The following is a 21,034-nucleotide window of genomic DNA, read 5'->3' as shown; positions in this document are numbered from 1 at the left end:
AGCTCAAAGTGCTTTACATAACGAAGAAAAGAACAATAAAAGACAAAATAAGAAGTTAAAATAAGATAACATTAGTTAACATAAAGAAAAAAAAAAAGAGTAAGGTCCGATGGCCAGGGGGGACAGAAAAAAATTCCAGACAGCTGGAGAAAAAAACAAAATCTGCAGGGGTTTCAGGCCACGAGACCACCCAGTACCCTCTGGGCATTCTACCTAACATAAATGAAATAGTCCTCTTTGTAATTAGGGTTCTCACGGAAGGACTTGATGACGATGGTCATGCAGACTTCTGGCTTTTAATCCATCACTGTTGGAACATCCCGGTGCCTTGAGTAGATGGTGGTGGCGCAAGCCACCAACAAAAGGACACCGGAAAAGGAAACAGAAGAGAGAGTAGGGGTTAGTATAGATTTTAGAGCCACCATGAATAGTTATTATAATGAATTGGATATACAGAATATCAGGATTTAAATTGCAGTGAAGTTATGAGAAGGCCATGTGAAAATAATGTGTTTTCAGCAGTTTTTTGAAGTGCTCCACTGTATTAGCCTGGCGAATTCCTATTGGCAGGCTATTCCAGATTTTAGGTGCATAACAGCAGAAGTCCGCCTCACCACTTCTTTTAAGTTTTGATCTTGGAATTCTAAGGAGACACTCATTTGAGGATCTAAGGTTACGATTTGGAATATAAGATGTCAGACATTCAGATATATAAGATGGAGCGTGATTATTTAAGGCTTTATAAACCATAAGCAGAATTTTAAAGTCAATCCTGAATGAAACAGGTAACCAGTGTAGTGACATCAAAACTGGAGAGATGTGCTCGGATTTTCTTTTCCTGGTTAGGATTCTAGCAGCTGCATTCTGCATTAGTTGCAAACGATTTATGTCTTTTTTGGGTATTCCTGAGAGGATTGCGTTACAGTAATCTAGTCAACTGAAGACAAACGCATGAACTAATTTCTCAGCATCTTTCAATGATATACAGTAAGAGGTCTAACTTTTGCTATGTTTCTTAAGTGAAAAAATGCTGTCCTAGTGATCTGATTCATATGCGATTTAAAATTCAGATTACAGTCAACAGTTACCCCTAAGCTTTTTACCTCCATCTTGACTTTTAATCCTAATGCATCCAGTTTATTTCTAATAGCCTCATTGTATCCATTATTGACAATCACTAAGATTTCAGTTTTCTCTTTATTTAGCTTGAGAAAGTTACTATTCATCCATTCTGAAATACAAGTCAGACATTGTGTTAGTGAATCAATAGAATCTGGGTCATCAGGTGCTATTGATAAATACAGCTGTGTGTCATCAGCATAGCTGTGGTAGCTCACGTTGTGCCCTGAGATAATCTGACCTAATGGAAGCATGTAGAGCGAAAAGAGCAGCGGACCCAGGATTGAGCCTTGTGGAACACCATATAGGATATCATGTGTCTTTGAGTTGTAATTACCACAACTAACAAAGAATTTTCTCCCTGCCAGGTAGGATTCAAACCAATTTAAGACACTGCCAGAGAGGCCCACCCATTGACTAAGGCGACTATACACTCAATAAGCAGAAGTGCAATGCATACAACTACAGGTCAGGAGTTTCAGTTAATGTTCACATCAAAAACCAGAATGGGGAAAAATGTGATCTCAGTGATACCAGGCAAGCTTGTTTTAGTATTTCTTTAACTACAGATCTCTGGGATTTTAATGCACAACAGTTTCTGGAGTTCACTCAGAATGGGTGAAAAACAAAAAACATCCAGAGAACAGTGGTACTGTGGACAGAAACACCTTGTTGATGGAAAATGGTCAGGAGTGACAGATAACTCAGATAACCACTGTCACACACATGTGCATGGGAGGCAGCTAAAAGGCTCAAAAGACGGCAATTCTTTGCCAAACCAGGGAATGACAGAGTGATCTAATCCTTGTTCCCTTCCATTGACAGACCGATCACAGGAAATTCCACTTGGGCCCAATGATGTCACTTCTGGTTCCTGTCTGATGACATCATTTCCTGTTTCCCTCTAAATAACCACCATGTTCGCTTTGTTCTTTGTTATGGACTGATCTGTATCATTTGAACCACCATTTTGCTTCAACTTTGGTAGCCAATGGCAAGAATACAGGCAACTGCACCCAAACCTCTTTTCTCGTGTTGTGTGGATCATTTACACTACTCAGTACAACTGTGGGAGCAGGAAAGCATCTCAGAATGCATAACATGTCAAAGCCTGAGGCGGATAGGCTATAACAGCAGAAGAGCTAGAAGCTGCAGTAAACAGAGGAAAATCACTCCTGGCCAGTTGAAGGTGGCCTAGTCTGATGAATCTCGATTTTTGCTGATGCACACAGACGGTAGAATCAGAATTTGGTGCCAACAGCATGAATCCATTCACCCAGCCTGTCTTGTGTCAACAGTCCCAGCTCCTGGAGGTGCTGGCGTAATGGTATGGAGGTTTTCTTTGCACACTTTGATTGACATTAATGTGCCCAATCACTTGAATGCCAAGGCCTGTTTGAGTATTGATGCTGGCCATGTGCATCACTTCATGGCCACAATGTACCAGTCGTGTAATGGCTACTCCAGTATGATAATGCACCGGGTCAGAAACCAAAAGTCATCTCAAAACTGGTTTCATGAACATGATGATGAATTCCACGTTCTTCTGAATCCAACAGAACACCTTTGGGATGTGGTAGAACAGCGAGATGACAGATCTGCAGAAATTGTGAGATATAATCCTGTCAACATGGACCAGAATCTTAAAGAAATGTTTCCAACATCTTATGGAATCCATGCCACAAAGAACTAAGGCTGTTTTGAGAGAAAAAGGAGGCCCTACCCAGAATTAGTATAGTGTTACTAAGAATTTGATCTGTGAGTATATTTTTGTGTTTAAATTACAGAGTACACACAGAATTTCTAGAAAGAGTGCTAAAAATGCAGGCTTCATCCTGAAAAAAAAAACTACCCAAAGGGTACATTTCAAATTTTATGAATTTGAGCCAGGACTTCAAACCCTGAAGTTGTGGGCTCAAATCCCACTACAGACACTGTGTGACTCTGAGTAACTCACTTCACCTGCCTGTGCTCTTATTGGAAAACCAAAAAAAAAAATTGTATCATAAATGGTGTAAGTCACCTTGGATAAAGGCATCAGTCAAATAAGGAAATGTAAATTCTGAAATATTTCCACTGATAGCTAGGGGTAATATACAAAGTCTACATAATGCCAAATGTGGCACACATAAGTTAGAATGTGAAACAAATACTGAGCTCTAAGTGAAAAAAAAATCTTAAAAGTAGTATATCACCATCCTCCATGCACAAGTCAAAAGCCTATCAGAACTGCGGCACTAACTGAGACAATTCATATTGTAAGGGCCAGAAGGAAGCTGCCCAGACAAGGCAATGGAGATTTTTATTTATTTTGCTGACAACTATCATTTTTACCATTGTCTCTCATCACAAAAGGCTTGAATAACTGCCTGTTTCCTGCCATTATTACAACTCAATTAACAGTAACTGATGATGAAGAAAGTAAGTGCAGTCCAGTTCCGGCACCGCCCAGAGGTCACTCAGATGACTTGTAATGAGGAAGGCCAGCGAGCTCGTCTGGCACAAGTGAGGAGTGAAAATCTTCAAGTGTTGCGCTTCTGTTTCCGGCTCTGCTTGCCACTGTGAGGAAGTAAACTTTATGACCTTTGCTCATGAAGCACTTGCTATTCTTGAAGACAAAAGGCAGAAGTGCTGAATTCTGCAGAGCAAGACGCACTGTCCCAAGTCTACACGTCTCCATTTTATGCCAGACAGGCAGCTTTGCCCTGGAAAATATGTCAGTGCTTTTGTTGAGTACTTGACTTGTTTGTGGTTAAAAAGAAAGGAGTAGGTTATAAGGCTCCTCCGCACTACTACTGTTTTCATTTAAAAACGCAGATATTAATCTCCATTTTTGCCTTTTATCTACACTACCCTGGCACTTTCAAACCCAAAAAATGAGTACTTTTGAAAATGCTCTCCAGAGCCGTACATTTCATTATTGTAATGTGTTCAGGCAAAATTGTAATTATTCGAAAGTGCAGATTCTAATCATGCCCTAATTTTTTAATGCCTATTATGTAGCCTCTCTGTGATTGGACCCTTCTTACTACAGCTTCTCATTGACTGACTGGTCATCCTTCACACAAGAAAACCAAACTTGTTCCAACACAGTGGACAAAGAAGAGCTACTTTCCAAACTTGTATGTATATAAATTGTGTTTTGTACAGTTTGAATGCTGCATGCAAGCGCAAAGGGCAAATAATTTATCAGTTATTACAGTTTCTCCATAAATCTTGTGGGGGGCAGGTACTACCACTCCTTCAAGGATCTTCTGCCAATGTGCGCATGGTCAGTGTAGGCGAATGTCTACATCATCTGTGCTTTTCAGTTGTTTTAGTGTGGACAGAGATACTTTAATAAACAAGGTGAAAAAGCCAGCATGGATGGAAATTGTTTTTATTGAAAAACATTTTAAATGAAATGGTAGTAGTGTGGACATAGCCTAAGACTTGACCTGTGTTTACATATATTATATTTACAGTGGGGGAAAAAACAACTTTTGTCCCTCACAAACATTTAAATATCTTGGAAGTTCAATACATTTACTGCAACTTTAAACTAAATGACACAGGTTTGAACCTGCTTGGTTGGAAATTATATTGAATTATACTAAAAGGTTGCACAGTACTTGCTAATAAAAACAGCTCAATCATGGCCAAAAAACTGGTGGAGTATCTGAAGCTAGTGTTGTGTGTTTTCTTACAGAGTTTATCCTATAGGCATGTCACACATTCTAGGCAGGCATCATCAAAGTGATTTCCTTTATGGCTTTCAAAGTACAAAGAACATATGCTTTCGAGTATCTGATGAAGCCTGGTTTGTAACTGAACTGGCCACTTGTATTCATTGCTTTTGGGTCTTTGCCATTTCTCTTAGTGGCCATGGAGCTGGACTTCAGGCTTTCATGCTGAAGGTTCAGTTGTAACATTTGGCTTCTTGCATGACCTGGATGCTGCCATGCTCAACCTCTGTAAATACAACCAGCCACCCATCTACCCATTATTGAAACCACCTAATCGATTTCATGATTATGTGAGATGCAATTCAAGTTTGCTTACATGTATCGCATACCTTTATTCTTATTCAAAAGCTTATTCTCACCTGGACAAAGCTGGCAGCACTGTGAGGATGATGTTTTTTTTTTTATTTCTCCAATGCCTTCAACACCATCCAGCCATCCCTGTTAGAGGGGGAAACTCAAGAGATATGTAGGTGGGTGAGCCTGTGGCATCCTGGATGATGGACTATCTGTTAGGCAGACCCCCCGTTTGTGAGACTCAAGGACTGTGTGAGCAACGCAGGAGCACCACAAGCATCAGGCCTGTCTTCTTATCTCTTCATTCTGTACACATAGGACTGTAAATATGACACTTGGTCATGTCAATTGCAGAAATTCTCAGATGATTCTGCACTGATGGGATGTATTCATAAAGGGGAAGACAAGAGTCCTGCGGTGGGTTGGCACCCTGCCCAGGATTGGTTCCTGCCTTGTGCCCTGTGTTGGCTAGGATTGGCTCCAGCAGACCCCCGTGACCCTGTGTTCGGATTCAGCGGGTTGGAAAATGGATGGATGGATGAAGACAAGAGTCATTGGGAGAACTTTATTTCTTGGTGCAAAGAGAATTGTCTGCATCTTAACTTCAGCAAAACCAAGGAACTGGTTATAGACTTTCAAAGCACCAATGTCCGGTCACTATTCAAGGAGTGGATGTAGAGGTGGTCCATTCTTACAAGTACAGTGGAACCTCGGTTCACGACCATAATTCGTTCCAAAACTCTGGTCGTAAACCAATTTGGCCGTGAACCAAAGCAATTTCCCCCATAGGATTGTATGTAAATACAATTAATCCGTTCCAGACCATACGAACTGTATGTAAACATATATATTTTTTAAGTTTTTAAGCACAAATATAGTTAATTAAACCATAGAATGCACAGTGTAATAGTAAACTACTGTAAATGTAAAAACATTGAATAACACTGAGAAAACCTTGAACAACAGAGAAAACTAACATTGCAAGAGTTCGCGCTATACTGTAGCCTTATGACCCAATCGCTGTAAACACTTTTTTTTTTTAGTTTTAAACACAGGGGAAAAACAGGAACATTTCAACAAATCCGAACTTTAGTTAAAAGCCAACCATAAGCAACCAAGAAAGTAACATTGCAGGAGTTCACACTAATAGCCTTACAACCCGATCGCTGTAAACACCCTTTTTAAATGAGTTTTAAGCACAGGGAAAAAAAAGGAACATTTGAACAAATCCGAACTTTATTTAAAAACCAGCCATAAACCACCAAGAAAGTAACATTGCAGGAGTTCACGATAATAGCCTTACAACCCTATTGCTGTGTAAACTTTTTTTTAATGAGTTTTAAGCACAGGGAAAAAAAATGAACATTTGAAAAATCAGAAATTTAAAAAACAACCAAGAAAAGTAACATTGCAACAATTCACGCTACGAACTGAAAAATGAACATTTGAAAAATCCGTAATACAAAAACTAACCATAAACCACCAAGAAAACTCACCTTGCATGAGTCGAGTTCTGACATGAAGGAAGTGAGGAGGAACTGAGTGGAGAGGAGGTTACAGTTTTGAGGGAGAGTCTGGCTCCGTGATGGAGGGATGTTCTCCTTCAGATGTTTTCTCTGTGATTTCTTGGGTTACTGGTGTTTTTAGCTGTTTAGCTGTTGGATCAGACTTCACGAAATAGCGGTCTAATGTGACTTGCCTTTTCCTACGCATTAAAATTTTTCGGACCATATCGTCAGCCAAATTTGGAGGGTGTGCCGGTGCATCGTCCATCAGAAGAAGGCATTTTTTAGGCAGGTTATTCTCTTCGAGATATCGCTTCACGGCGGGAGCAAAAGCCTCGTGCAGCCATTCCAAAAACAAGGTCCTTGTGACCCACCCTTTCGTGTTTGCCCTCCACATCACAGGCAGTCTGGCTTTGTTTACATTGTGCTGCTTGAAAGCACGAGGGTTCTCAAATTGGTAAACAAGTAGCGGCTTGATTTTTACGTCGCCACTAGCATTAGCACACAGCAAAACGGTTAACCTGTCCTTCATTGGTTTATGGCCGGGCATAGCCTTCTCTTCCTGGGTAATAATAATAATAATAATTCATTACATTTATATAGCGCTTTTCTCAGTACTCAAAGCGCTATCCACACAGGGAAGAACTGGGAAGCGAACCCACAATCTTCCACAGTCTCCTTACTGCAAAGCAGCAGCACTACCACTGTGCCACCTGTGAGGAATTCTTTCGCAGCTTCAGTGTCGGAACTAGCAGCCTCTCCATGCCTTACCACACTATGAATGCCACTTCTCTTGCAAAACTTTTCAACCATCCTCTACTGGTTTTAAACTCCTCACTTTCACCACTCGTAGGATAGTTTTGCAGCAAATCGCCATGAATCTTACTGGCTTTCTCGCATAACATCACCTCGCTTATGCTATCCCCTGCAAGTTGCTTCTCGTGCAGCCACACTAGCAACAGTTTTTCCACCTCTTCCAGCACTTGAGGCCTCTGCCTAGTTAACGCTGTAACTCCTTTTGCAACATCAGCTGCTTTAATAGATTCTTTCTGCTTTAGAATAGTCGAAATCGTAGATTTTGACTTCTTGTACTCGGCAGCAAGATCAGTAACACAAACACCACGCTCATACTTTTCAATAATTTCTTTCTTTACTTCGATTTCAATTTTCTGCAAAATTTTCTTCTCACCAGTCTTCACTTGCTTAGAAGCCATGGTTAACTGCAAAAGCACACGAAATACTGCAGAGCACAGAGTTCACAGGTAAAGCACGCACATCTGAGAACAATGAACAGGGAGAGGCTGAACACATGCTTAAATACAGTAATCAGCGCGTACGAACCGGAAGGGAAATGAAAGAGCACAAAGAGTTCACAGCGGAAGCAAGCACACACGTCTGACCGAGAACAATGCAACACATGCGGAAATCATCGGCACGCACAAACCGAAAGGGAAACTGGCTTGTTCGTATACCGAGTGTGTGGTCGTGAACCGAGGAAAAAGTTTGGTGAACTTTTTGGCCGTAAATCGATCTGTACGTGTTCCGAGACGTTCGTGAACTGAGGTTCCACTGTACTTGGGAGTCCACATTAACGACAAGTTAACTGGTTTTGGAACATACAGAAACTATATAAGAAAGGGCAGAAAAGGCTCTTCTTGCTTAGGAGACTGTGTTCCTGTAATGTGGGAAGTGACATCCTTCACATCGTCTACAACTTTGTGAGGACCAGTGGAGTCTTCTACACTGTGGTGTGCTGGTCTGGAAACCTCACTTCAAGAGAGGCCCACCAAATCAACAAGCTAATTAAAAGGGCAGGCTCAATTATGGGACACACTCTGGACCCCCTGGAGGTCGTAGCAAAGGACAAAGTTAGAACAAAACTAAGCACCATTATGAACACATCTGACACACTAACATTTAGGGCTTTCAGCCAAAGAATTATTCAGAAGTGTGTCAGGAACCTTTATACCAGCAGCAATACACTTGTATAATGCCTTACTGTGCCAGCCAACTCAGAGGTTTTCTTTCTTTTTAATCTTCTCGCTTTTTAGCCATTCCGCTGTGTGTTCAGACTGAAGTGTGTGTGTATATTTATTTACTTACTTATCTACCCATTTATGTATTTTTCTGTAAAAAGTCAAATTTCCATGTCCATGGGGACAAATAAAGTTCACTATATCTAACCTGACATAGGGATCAGAGAATATGCTTTAACTTTTAATAAATTTGTAAGCCTTTCTGGCAATACGTTTTCATTTTTTTAGTATGGGTGTAAGAGAGGAAACCAACACAGGAAAGAGTTTGGAGCAGGATCGTGACCCAAAGGTATAATGAAAAATAATCAAAAATACATTACCTTTTTACACAAACGTTTGCAAAATCTTTTTAGTTGCGAGTCTAACACAGAACTGAACTATGATGTGCTTCTGATCATATGGGATCCAGGATCAAGAAGGGTAGCATCCAGGAGAACAGACAATGGAAATGACATCAGCAGTGGAACTGCAATTAGTCTTCTGTCGTGCAGAGGGAGGAAGTGAGAAGGCACTAGAACACAGCACCAACCCCCTGGCTTGGTGGGAAACTACCACCATCATAGCCCATAAGCTGCCTCTGAAGCAGACACATGTGACATGTGTTATTGAGTGAAGACTGATGTGTACGAATGTCAAATTTATGCACTTAAAATTAAATCACCAACACAATAAAGTGTGCAGAAAGGGAAATGGACCGAATACTTTCTGAATCTACTGTCTCTTCTTGATCGGCTGTGAAACCTGGCAGCTAAAAAGATGTACTCAAATCAACCAAGTCTTGGTCATCTGAACAGAGACCTCGTCCTCAAGTTCTTTAATGAAAGGATAGCACTGCTACCCATTCTGACAACCTACAGTTACACTACTGTCTACCACAGCATACCAAGACATTTAAATGTGGTGTTTTGCAGAAATGGATGGAAATTTTTTACAAAAACCTCATACTATGATAAGACTCTGCATGCCCAACATTCATAGACGGTGCCAAAGATACCAACCAGCTGATAGAGACACAATTCTCTATTCTGTTTCTCTTCTCGGTACTCAAATGTGGCACTTGGTGCCACTGCCCACCTGCCAAGTTGTTTTGCCCACCTAAGGTAAAGTCATCTCTTATGGAGGATCATAGGATTCGTCAGGTAGAGGGGTCATTTCATCGGATTGGCTGTCTCAGCTGTGAAATGGCCAATAGGGGGAGGCAGCTTGATGGCGGAGGTCTCCAGGACTCTGAACAAATCCAAATCCTATTATTTGATATTATCTACTGTTAAATTCTGCTCTGTACTTGTAATATTTTTATTTTACTGTTATATTGTATTGAGGATTACTTGTGTTCTATTCTGTGTATTGTATTGTATTAACCCCCTTCTCTTTCACACCCACTGTATGCCCAACCTACCTGGAAAGGAATCTCTCTTTGAACTGCCTTTCCCAAGTTTTCCTCCATTTTTTCCCTAGTTGGGTGTTTTACAGAGCTTTTCCTTTATTTTCTTTGTTTTCTTAGACAGTCAAGGCTGGGGGGCTGTCAAGAGGCAGGGCCTGTTAAAGCCCATTGCGGCACTTCTTGTGTGATTTTGGGCTATACAAAAATAAATTGTATTGTATTGTACAATGCCTTCGATGGTATTGTATCCTAAAAGGAATGGAGATTTGTGCCTAAATTGAAGGTAGAGTGCTTTACCTTACACTTAGGTCTGAGATTTCTTTAGTAGTTAACTAGTCAGCTTTTAACTGCTTTTCTGAATTTTGTCTTCTTTCCTAATTATTTTTCTATTTGCTCGCCATTACTCCACCTCTGCAAGTTACTTTAATTGCACACAATGCACCAATTTGACATTGAAGTCCTCAAACCACAACTGTGAGGAAGGAAGCCACAAGGACTGCATAACATATGGCACACAATGAAAAATAAGACAAAATTTAAACGTTTTTTAGCTACTTCAAGTGCTTTGAGCACTGCATGTGGATTCATCTTTTAAAATGTGGCAGCATGTTCAAACTTCAGAAGTAGTCTTCATTTTATTAACACAGGAAGTGAAATGTTTCATCTTGTATTGTAGGAGCTTAGCATGGTGAAATGACTGCCTCATAGCTCACATGTCCTGAATTCGGTTCATGGCCCAGTTACTGTCTATGTGTTCTCCTCACGTCCATATGTTTATTTTTTTTTCCCAGGCACTCCATTTTCCTCCCACATTATAAAGGTATGCAGTTTAGGTTGCTTGGTATTTCTGAGTTCTAGGCAGAAGAGATGTCAAACTTGATGACATTAGTTGATGATCTTACTGCCACAGAATATCAAATTAGGAAGTCCCTAATCTGTCCCTGCCCCGACTGTTACTGGAAAGTGTTGCAGGCCTGAAAAACAGGAATGGATGTATATTAACAAACGCAATGAAGCTGACCAAACAAAACATGAAATACCTTGGGTTCATACTGTCTGCAATGAAATTACAAGTCAAAGCATTACATAGTGATCTATCTATCTATTATATTAGTGCATTATTTATCTATTATATAGTGTTTTATCTATTTATCTATTATAGAGAGCATTATCTATTATATAGTGCTTTATCTGTTATATAAAGAATTATCTATTATATAGTGCTTTATCTATTATATAGTGCATTATTTATCTATTGTATAGTGCATTATCTATCTATTTATATATTATATAGTGCATTATCTATCTATCCATTATATAGTGCTTTATCTATTATATAGTGCATTATTTATCTATTGCATAGTGCATTATCTATCTATTTATATATTATATAGTGCATTATCTATCTATCCATTATATAGTGCTTTGTCCATTATATAGTGCATTATTTATCTATCACATAGTGCATTATATATCTATCTATTACATAGTGCATTATCTATTTATCTATTAGATAGATAAATAGATAAAGCACTATATATCTCCCTATCTGTCCCCATCCCATTAACTTTATGGCATCAATAAAGTATAAAAACAACTGTCTTCTATTTCTGTGGGAAGAATACTAAACTAATGACTTAAGTTTAGATTTTTTGTGTGCAGATCATACAACAGCTGCCATTTCTTTGAAACAGAACATTTTCTTTACCCAAATACTGTACATAATGTTTTTGTTGTACAGTAAAGTCAAAAAGTCTTTGGAGAAATGCTCACAAACACCAGACAAGACAACAGCATGAGGGAAAATGAAGCTAGTGTGCTATAATGTCGATTCAGTGAAATGAATAAAACAGGATTACACAACATGCGGTCAGCTAAATTTCCCTCAGTAAATTTCAAATGTGGAAGAATGCAATGCAATTCTCCCTTTTGTAAGGGAGTGCCGGGAAATGATGTGATGCTGTTGTTCCCTCACGCCTCTGACAAGTACAAACCAGCAGAACATTGTCCTATACAATGCATGAAGCTGGCTGGCTGCATCATCCGGTGCGTTGTGTTTCGTAACACTGAGCCAACAGCCTGGCTGTGTGTGCCTCTGGGCATGTGTCGCTAGAGGTGTGGGGAGAATTTTGGGAAAATACCACATTCTGATCATTAAAGAAGAAACACTAAGCTCTTAAATTGGTGACACTTTTTATAAATACACTATATACTTGTTTAACAGGTAAAAGTGGCAAAAATGTTTTTTATTTGCTATCAGCCTTTATCTTTAGAGGAATCATATTCTAGAAGACATTAAAAATCCCCACTAGAAGTGAAGTGACAAGCAACAGGAAGCCCCCTCCCCATTCCGATGTATACCTGCTCATCATTGTGTGAGAGACTGTTGGTGATGATTTTCTCAGCAAAGTTTGCAAGGCAGAGCACACAAAAAAGCCTTTCATTAAAAAAAAAAAAAAAAAAAAGCTGGGATGTGCTTATTATGGAGGAAGCTACAAAGATTAGAAGGATTTTTAACATGTAATGAAATGTTTGTTTGCATTACATGTGAACCAGCCACAAAGGCTTTCAAGACCCCAACAGCCAATAATATAAGTAAACATTTGCCAACAGAAAATACATCTTTACACTTTTACTAACGTACCCGGTGTCTGCCACATCACCAAATCTTAGCCTTTTAGTTGTGAGCATTGGTGCTAATGTAATTTGATTTGATATACTTTGTTAATCCCCGAGAGGAAAATATAGTAATATAGTAGGTTGGTAAATTCTAGATTTATTTATTTTGCTTTTTTAAAAAAGCAAAAGAGTAAGGGGTGGGTAACTACAATTCCCATTTGGCACTGTAAGAGGAACTTGAAGTCTTCCTATTGCACCACCTTCTAAACCATTACATTCATCATTTCCACAAGTTTCTTTTGCTTGTGAGCACATGGATCTCTCTGTAAAGAAGCACTTCGTCATTGTGCTTGCTTTTGGAAAGAGAAAAAGATTGTTAAAGATGCTAAGCAGAAACAGAAAGCATCAGGACACTTCAGAAAGAAACCAAATGCTGTCATTAAAGGGGGGCGAAACAATTCTCTGTCTGGAAATGGAGCAAGGTATGAATCCTTCTAAATTACTCAGAAATACCAGCAGTGCAACTGCTGCAATGGCATGTACAACACTAAGAGAAAACAAATGAAAGATGGAAAAGGTACAGTATTTTTATTAATATCAAACACAATTTAAAAGTAACCATGCTCTCAGATCCTAACTCTTTATTTCTTTCTTTGTTAGATCATGGACTTATGTAACACAAACCATACAAAGAGGTGGGAGTGTTTAATGAGAATAATTTGTCTGCTGTATTGTGTCTACAGCTCTTCAGGCATATACCTTACATATGCTGCACTGATAAAGAAACCTAAAAATGGCATTTGAGACAAAGGATTTCACTTTAGACAAGGCAAAAGAAAAAGGTAATTACTACGTAAATTGTCCTTAAACTCGATGGATTTAGGCTGCAGCCTATCTAGAATTACAATAAGAGAAAAATAAAAGGTTTTTTGCTGGTCCCGAACAATATTATGTATCAGATTAGCTATGTTTTCCCAGTAGTGGTTGTTCGGACCATGAGGTTTTGTGTTCAAATCCTGCTACTAACACTGTGTGACCCTGAGCAACTGAATTTACCTGCCAGAAGTCCAATATAAAAAAAAAGAAATGTAACCAATTATACCTCTCAAATGTTGTCAGTTGCCTTTGATAAAGGTTTCAGACAAAAGTATAAGTATTTTAATAACAAGGTTCGTTTTGCATAAAAGCCAAACCACACCTGGACAAGGTGTCAGTCCAATGCACCCGAGTCCTGATATTTAAAAATAAATGCTTGTAGCTAGCAGAAAAAAAAAAAATCAAGAACCTGGCAATGGTTAACATGCATTAAATCAATTTTCTGTGTAGTGTCTGTTTTTCTGTATGCTCTCCAACTTCACAGCAGTGCAGATTAGGGTTATTGGGATTAGGCCCTTTATGAATGAAGCAGAAACAATGTGTGTGTGTGCCCTGAAATCGATTTGCATCTCATCCTGCCTTGTACCAGATGATGCTGGAAATGGTTCCAGCTCCCCACCAGCCTAGACTTAAGTCAAAGTAAAAATAGATCTGGTAGTTTACATCAATCACAAATATAAAACACAAAATAACTGACCGTGTAAGTATTCATGCCCATCAAGTCAGCACCTTGGTCAGACATAACAACCTTGTGCACAGGTCTCTCTCTCTCTCTCTCCATCAGCTTTGCACAAATGGACACTAACATTCTTCACCATTATTCTGTATTGAACTGTTCAAGCTCTGGGAATTGTAAGCAAACAGCTTTTATTTATGTCCAACCACAAATTCTCAATTGAAATAAGATCTGGGCTCTGACTCAGCCACTCCAGTACATTAAAATTGCTGTTGTTGGCGTACGCTTGGAGTTGCAAATCTTGTCCCAAGGAGCAGGTTTCTTGCAGACTGCCAGAGGTTTTCCTCCTGCATTTCTCTGTATTTTGTTGTGTTCATTTTACCCTCACAAGCCTCCTTGTGCCTGCTGCTGAGAACACTCCATTCATCATCATCAGCATCATGATGGCAATGGTGTGACTTTATCAATGCACATTGTTCAAACATGGTGTTAGGTCTGATGGCCAAAAGGCTCAATTTTGATCTTATCAGGCCATACAACCTGAAAAGTGATCATTATATGTATGATTATGTTAGTTTGTCCAAATACATTTGAGGCCCAAGAAATTGGGGGCTTTGGTGCAATGCAGAAAAATGGCTGCCATTCCTAAAAGACTCATGATATTTTTGGTAAACCCCTTAAATTAAGGCTGAAAGTCTACACTTCAATGACATGATGATTGCTTTGTTTCACATCCATTGTGGTGATGTACAGAGCCAAAATTATGAAAACTGTCACTGTCCAAATACTTATGGACCCGGCCCAGATGAATTGGCACAGATTCACTTAGTAATAAACAATATAGTGAGCAGCATACTGTGCACACCAGTGGGTGTACAGCTACCTAAACCCCAAACACAAGACACTGAGCCCAAGTCCAGCACACAACATACCTTTATTAAGCATTGGAAACGTTTTCCCCTCATTTCCCATCTTATACAGCACAGTACCATAAGCACTATAAGCATAGTCCATAGCACTTTCTATCTCTTCTTTGCTTCCACTCCTCTTCCAGAAAGCTTTGTCCAACTCCTCCCGACTCTGGCTTCTTGAATGGAGTGAGACCACCCTTTTATAGAGCAGACAGAAGTGCTCCAGGGGCCTCATGTATAACGCCGTACGTAGAATTCACACCAAAACTTTGCGTACAAACAAAAACAGAAATGTGCATATGCACAAAAAAATCCACAAGCACAATCTGTGTGTACACCAACTTCCACATTCTTCCGCTACATAAATCCCGGTCAGTGTGAAATGTAACGCACGTACACGCGCCTGCCACCCCACCCCGACTCCTCCCAGAATTACACCTCTTTGAATATGCAAATCAATGTAAATAGCCCCTTATGTTTTGCGTTCTGTGAAAAAGACAATGACAAAAGCATGGGGGAAAAAGAAGAATTTCAGCAAATACCAAGTGAAGGCAAGGAAAAATGTACTATTTGTTGGTTTAAGCAGTTGAAGTTGATTGACAGAGTGGTGGATAAACTCAAAAGTTCAAGTTTAGAAAGTCACATAGTGCCCGAAATTAAAAAAAGTGGTCAGATATCAAAGTCGCCATGAAAAGGCGAGTCATAGCCCACCGTCTGAGTGTCATATGTATGCTTATTAGGGTACAGAGAAAAGAAAAAAAAATAGGGACACCGTGAGAAAAAAATGTTGAAATGTCAACTTTAATCTCGAAATGTCCACTTTAATCACATAGTTTTTTTTGTCATTAAAGTAGAACATCACAAACCTCATCTTAAAATCATTTAATTTACTAGTTTCTCAAATCCCATTGTAACTAAAGTAGAACTTTAAATGCTTCGTATTCTACATGTTCTATGTGCTCTGTGTGTGCAGCATTATGTGCTTCTTAAATGGGCTTCCTCTTATGCCAACAGGACACAGAATACATTACATTCATGATATTACAGCTCTCTAAACAATTTAAAAATTAAGATGTATACTTGATATTTTGATAATAATAGGAATTAAAACATGTATTAAACATGGGGGCACCGTGGTGCAGTGGTAGTGACGAGCTGGCACCCCATCCAGAGATTGTTCCTGCCTCCCGCAAGATGCTTGCTGTGGCGTGCACAACCCTTGACGTAATAATTTATTGCAGCAGTACTGTATCTTTCAAATGTACTAACCCCCAATTCTCCAATTCTTGTCCTTCCTTTTGTTTCTCCAAGTAACCAATCGACAAACAATCAGCTCTGTAATAAATGTAAAGCCATCTGTAAGCTTAGAACGGCGATTATTCAAAGCTTTTAAGTAACAATGAAATATCTTCGTAGTACATGTTTAATTATTCCACCCATCTATCCATCCAGTGTCACGCCAGTCCCAGCAAGCATACATCGTGAGGCAGGAACAATCCCTGAACAGGGCGCTAACTCATTGCTACCACTGTGCCACCGTGCCCACACGTTTAATTATTAACATTATACATTACTTAAATGAAGCTAAACATTTATCTGTATAATGTAATATACATACTTTACTGCATTATTTTTAAAAATGATATCAAGAGCTCAAAGAACATAGCCCTTGGAAATCTAAATCGACTTAGAACCCAGTTGTCATCATCTGTAAATACGCACTCTCTTCTGTTGAATTGAATTCTTTTATTGTTATTGTATGGTACAATGATATTTAATATGCAAATCCTCCATAAACTTATTTTCCTATAAAATGATAAAATAACAGTAATAACAGCAATAATAATAATACGATAAGAAACAATTAAGCATATACAATATAAAAGCATAAGTACAATATACATGTAACATATAGCATAGATAGTGCAAATGGTTCAGAAAGTGGCTCAGGTTTTGCAGTATTACAAATGTAGTGCAAGTTTACGGTGAGGTGATTGTACTTAAAAATACAAACAGTTCTACCAGGAGCACTTGATGGACTAATTGAGTTTGTTTGGAGCTCTTGGAATGAAACGGTTTCTGGACCGCAAGGTCTGTACAGGAAAGGCTCTGAAGCGTTTGCTGTATGTGAGCAGTTCAAATAGACAGCATGGCTGAGGCAGCGTGTACTTGATACTATATCCTGATAATGCTCTTTATGATCAGCTGCTATAGCATGCTGATTCCACACTCAGATACAGTGAGTTAAAATACTCTGAGTGGTGCAGTGAGAGTAACAACGCTCAAGCAGCTATGGTATTTGGAATAGTTTGGCCATTCCGTGGGCCATTATATTGTTACAGGTTGATTACAATCAGATGCCTTAAACTAATAAACAATATGTGGTTAATTTCAGTGTACTTGATAAAGCTGTACCAGTGATGAGAATCTAAAAAATAAAGCAAAACCCCACAGGAACAGTAGCACTGCTTTGATGCTGGATGCAGCCAGTTTGCAAAACTGAGCCGAAAACTTGCGTACACAATAGATTGAGTTGGCGAGAGCATGTGCATGGCCTTACAGCAAGTTTAGTTTTTGTACATCGCAATGTGAGCATGGCAATGGGCGTATGCAACATTTTTGTGGATTCGCACTGTTAATACGAGGCCCCAGGTTTTCGACAACCTCCTTCTGACTGCACTTCTGGGTGTGCCTGGGAGGGCTCAGCCGTTTTCCATGTGCCCCCTTGCAGTGGCCACAGGCACCAGCAGGGTTCAGCTTCCATGCTCCAAATCCGTGGCACTGTAGCAAGCCAGAGGGGCTGCCCTCTGTCGTCCCGGGAGAGGTATTGCCCAGTGAAAGCTCCTTCCCCCGAGCCTTCGTTATGGAGGTGTCTCGGCCGAGTAAGAATCCTGGCTGTCTATTACAAAACACATATAGTATATTATATTGCAGGGTAGAAATTCAAAGAGACATCACCCACTAAAAATGGAGCCTAAACAAAGAAGTCAAGCCAAGGCAGAGAGCCTGTATTAAATGTGTAGAAAACATGGAAATAAAAAGAAGATAAAGACAATCCATTGGATTAAGTGTGATGCTAGGAAACAAACAAAGTTTGAATACTATCCAATTACAAATAAACAATTTCTTATACAGCACCAATGTGCTTTTCCCAAGATTTTAATCAGCTGTCTCATGTATCTAATTCATCTTGTAAATTCAACTGTGATATTCTATGCCTTGTAAAAGCCTGTTCTCTGCTTAATGGGAGTATTACTCCTCCCCTTTATTTTCCAGTGAGTGACACTGTATACTTAAACAAATGTTAATCAATTGATTTATGCAGCTTTCACTGCATATAATTGATCTTTTGATGCTAAAATCAATACATTCAGATTTTTTTTGAGCCCTTTTTGGTTTTGCAGAGCCATAAAAACAGCATAGTGTGAGCTGGTTATGAGTTCCCATTACATGAAAGTAAACCCCTTTGAGCGCAGCTGCTGAAAGAAGCCCACTCACTATTCTGGCTGAGTGCAATTATTTAATTTATGTCATCTTCTGCATGATGTGTCATCTGACACCTAGCTTCAGAGAGACCACAGCCGACTCACATGGGACTTGACATCATGCTGCTCCATTTCCCGAAGAGGAGGCTTTGAAGTGCTTTTATAGAGTCTGAACACATATACGCTTTTATCCGTGTCCTACAGATGTTCCACTTAACATACTCTGATTTGAAAGCAGCACTCACAATGGGCTGAGGAAAGAGTAAAGTGTCAGCTCTGCTCTAGGAACAGAGTGATGTTGGCCTAAATGTATCTACTGTGGCTCTGTTTAAATATTTGGGGTGGGGTGGCAATCATATGAAGATGGCGAACAGTTACGTTGCCGAAAAGAATAACAAGTGTTAGAATTAGCGTTTTATGACAAAAATAAGCTTACTTTGCATCATGGTGCCTGGCAGCTGTTCTAAGAGCTGTTGGAGTTATGACAAAAGTCATTTTTGATATTTTCAAAATAAGGGGCACAATGTCTGTTGCACTCAAGTTCCATGAAATAATTCATATCCTGTCCTGCTCAGAGCCATTCATAAGGATGATTGTTAAGGCTTGTCAGTTCTAACTAACCGGATTAATCAAAATAGAGGCCTAGAGATTGACTGTGTGTTGACCTCCAAGCGGAGCTTCAGTGACAGTGATGCCTGCTCATTTTCTTGAGATTCACTGCGTACAGTGACATCAACAGATAACCCAAAGAGAGGGCACAATTGGTAAAGGACTACATTGGACAGGAGTGAACCCCTGGTGCTATTCATACGTTAGTTCAGTCAGTTCCCAAACTACCTTGAATCAATCCATTTCTTTTCTAAACCAGGATTTTAAAAGGCATTTTTCTGATAGCACAAGTCAGAATCCAGCTTCAGATGAAAACACACATTCAGGGCCAGGTGTGTAAAGGAGTTTTCATATTCTCACCATGTCTTTGTGAAATGTCTCTTGTCTCGCCAATTTACCACCGCAAAGGCAGAAAAAATAAATAAATAATCAGTGACTGTTTTTTAACTCAGTATGTTAAAGCACCAATACAGGGTGAAGCCTATCTGGATTTAGTATTTTGTAATGATCAGGATAGAATTGAGGGTGTAGAGGTGATTGAACCACTAGAGTCAAGTGACTACTATATGTGCGGATGCAAAAACTAAAATTGTTAAGTTTAACTTTGGTGGGGCAAATTTTGAACAGATGCAGTAAAGTCTAAGAAGGATAGAAAGGAATAAGCTTTTAAGTGTGAAGACAGTCCAGGTGCAGTGGAACAGATTTAAAAATCTTTTACATGTAATGCAGGAAATTTTAAAAAACTCCACAGTGGGTTAATAAACAGTTTAAAAAGAAGCTGCAAAGGAAAAAACAGCTGTATACGGTGTACAAGACTAATAACTCCAAAGTGAATCGTAAGGTATATGAGAACATGATGGCAACCATTAAGAAGGATATTAGGAAGGCTAAAAGACAGCTGGAGAGAAAAACACAAGATAAGGCAAAAGATGACACAAAAAGATTCCTTCAGTATTTTAATAGTAAAATAAAAGTAAAGGAGAAAGTGAACTGCATCAGGAATGGTAAAGAAAACTTAAAGATAAATACAGTGAAATAGCGGACACGCTAAACATGCCCTTTTCTGAGGTCTTCACAAATGAGGAAGTGGATAAACTCTCGGCGGTAAATGACACTACTAAGGAAGTTCTGAGTTATTTAGAAATTATAGAGGGAGAAGTGCTGCTCAGATTAAATAGGCTGAAATCGACCAAATTACTAGAACCAGATAATATTTACCTTCAAATTCTTAAGGAGACTAGCGAGTACATATATAAACCCTTGACACATATTTTTAGGAACTCACTGCGCACTGGAGAGATTCAGAAGAATTGAAAAATGGCAAAGATTATCCCGTTATATAAAAAGGGCAACAGGGCAGACGCAAGCAACTATAGGCCAGTAAGCTTAACATGTATCACAGGAAAATTAATGGAAGAAATTATTAAAGATAAGATTGAGCAACACGTGGCAAGTACAGGAGTTTTTCTGTATAGTCAGCGGGTTCAGAAGAGGAAGGTCATGTTTTACCAATGGAAGGAACCAAAGTATACGATCAAAGTGGAGCACATGATATTATTTATCTTGACATTCAGAAAACTTTTGATAAGGTGCTAAATGAGAGGTTGGGCATCAAACAAAAAGAAATTGGAGTTCAGGGTGATGTTTGTAGATGGGTGCAGAATTGGCTCAGACACAGGAAGCAGAGGGTGATGGTGCAAGGAACTTTATCAGACTTGGCTGATGTTGAGTGGTGTTTCACAGGGGTCAGTCCTAGGGCTGCTGCTATTTTTAATATACAGTGCATCCGGAAAGT

The sequence above is a fragment of the Erpetoichthys calabaricus genome, chromosome 7, assembly GCF_900747795.2.
Source record: "Erpetoichthys calabaricus chromosome 7, fErpCal1.3, whole genome shotgun sequence".
Taxonomy (NCBI): domain Eukaryota; kingdom Metazoa; phylum Chordata; class Cladistia; order Polypteriformes; family Polypteridae; genus Erpetoichthys; species Erpetoichthys calabaricus.
The sequence above is the reverse complement of the archived record's forward strand: the minus strand, read 5'-3'. Positions refer to the sequence as shown.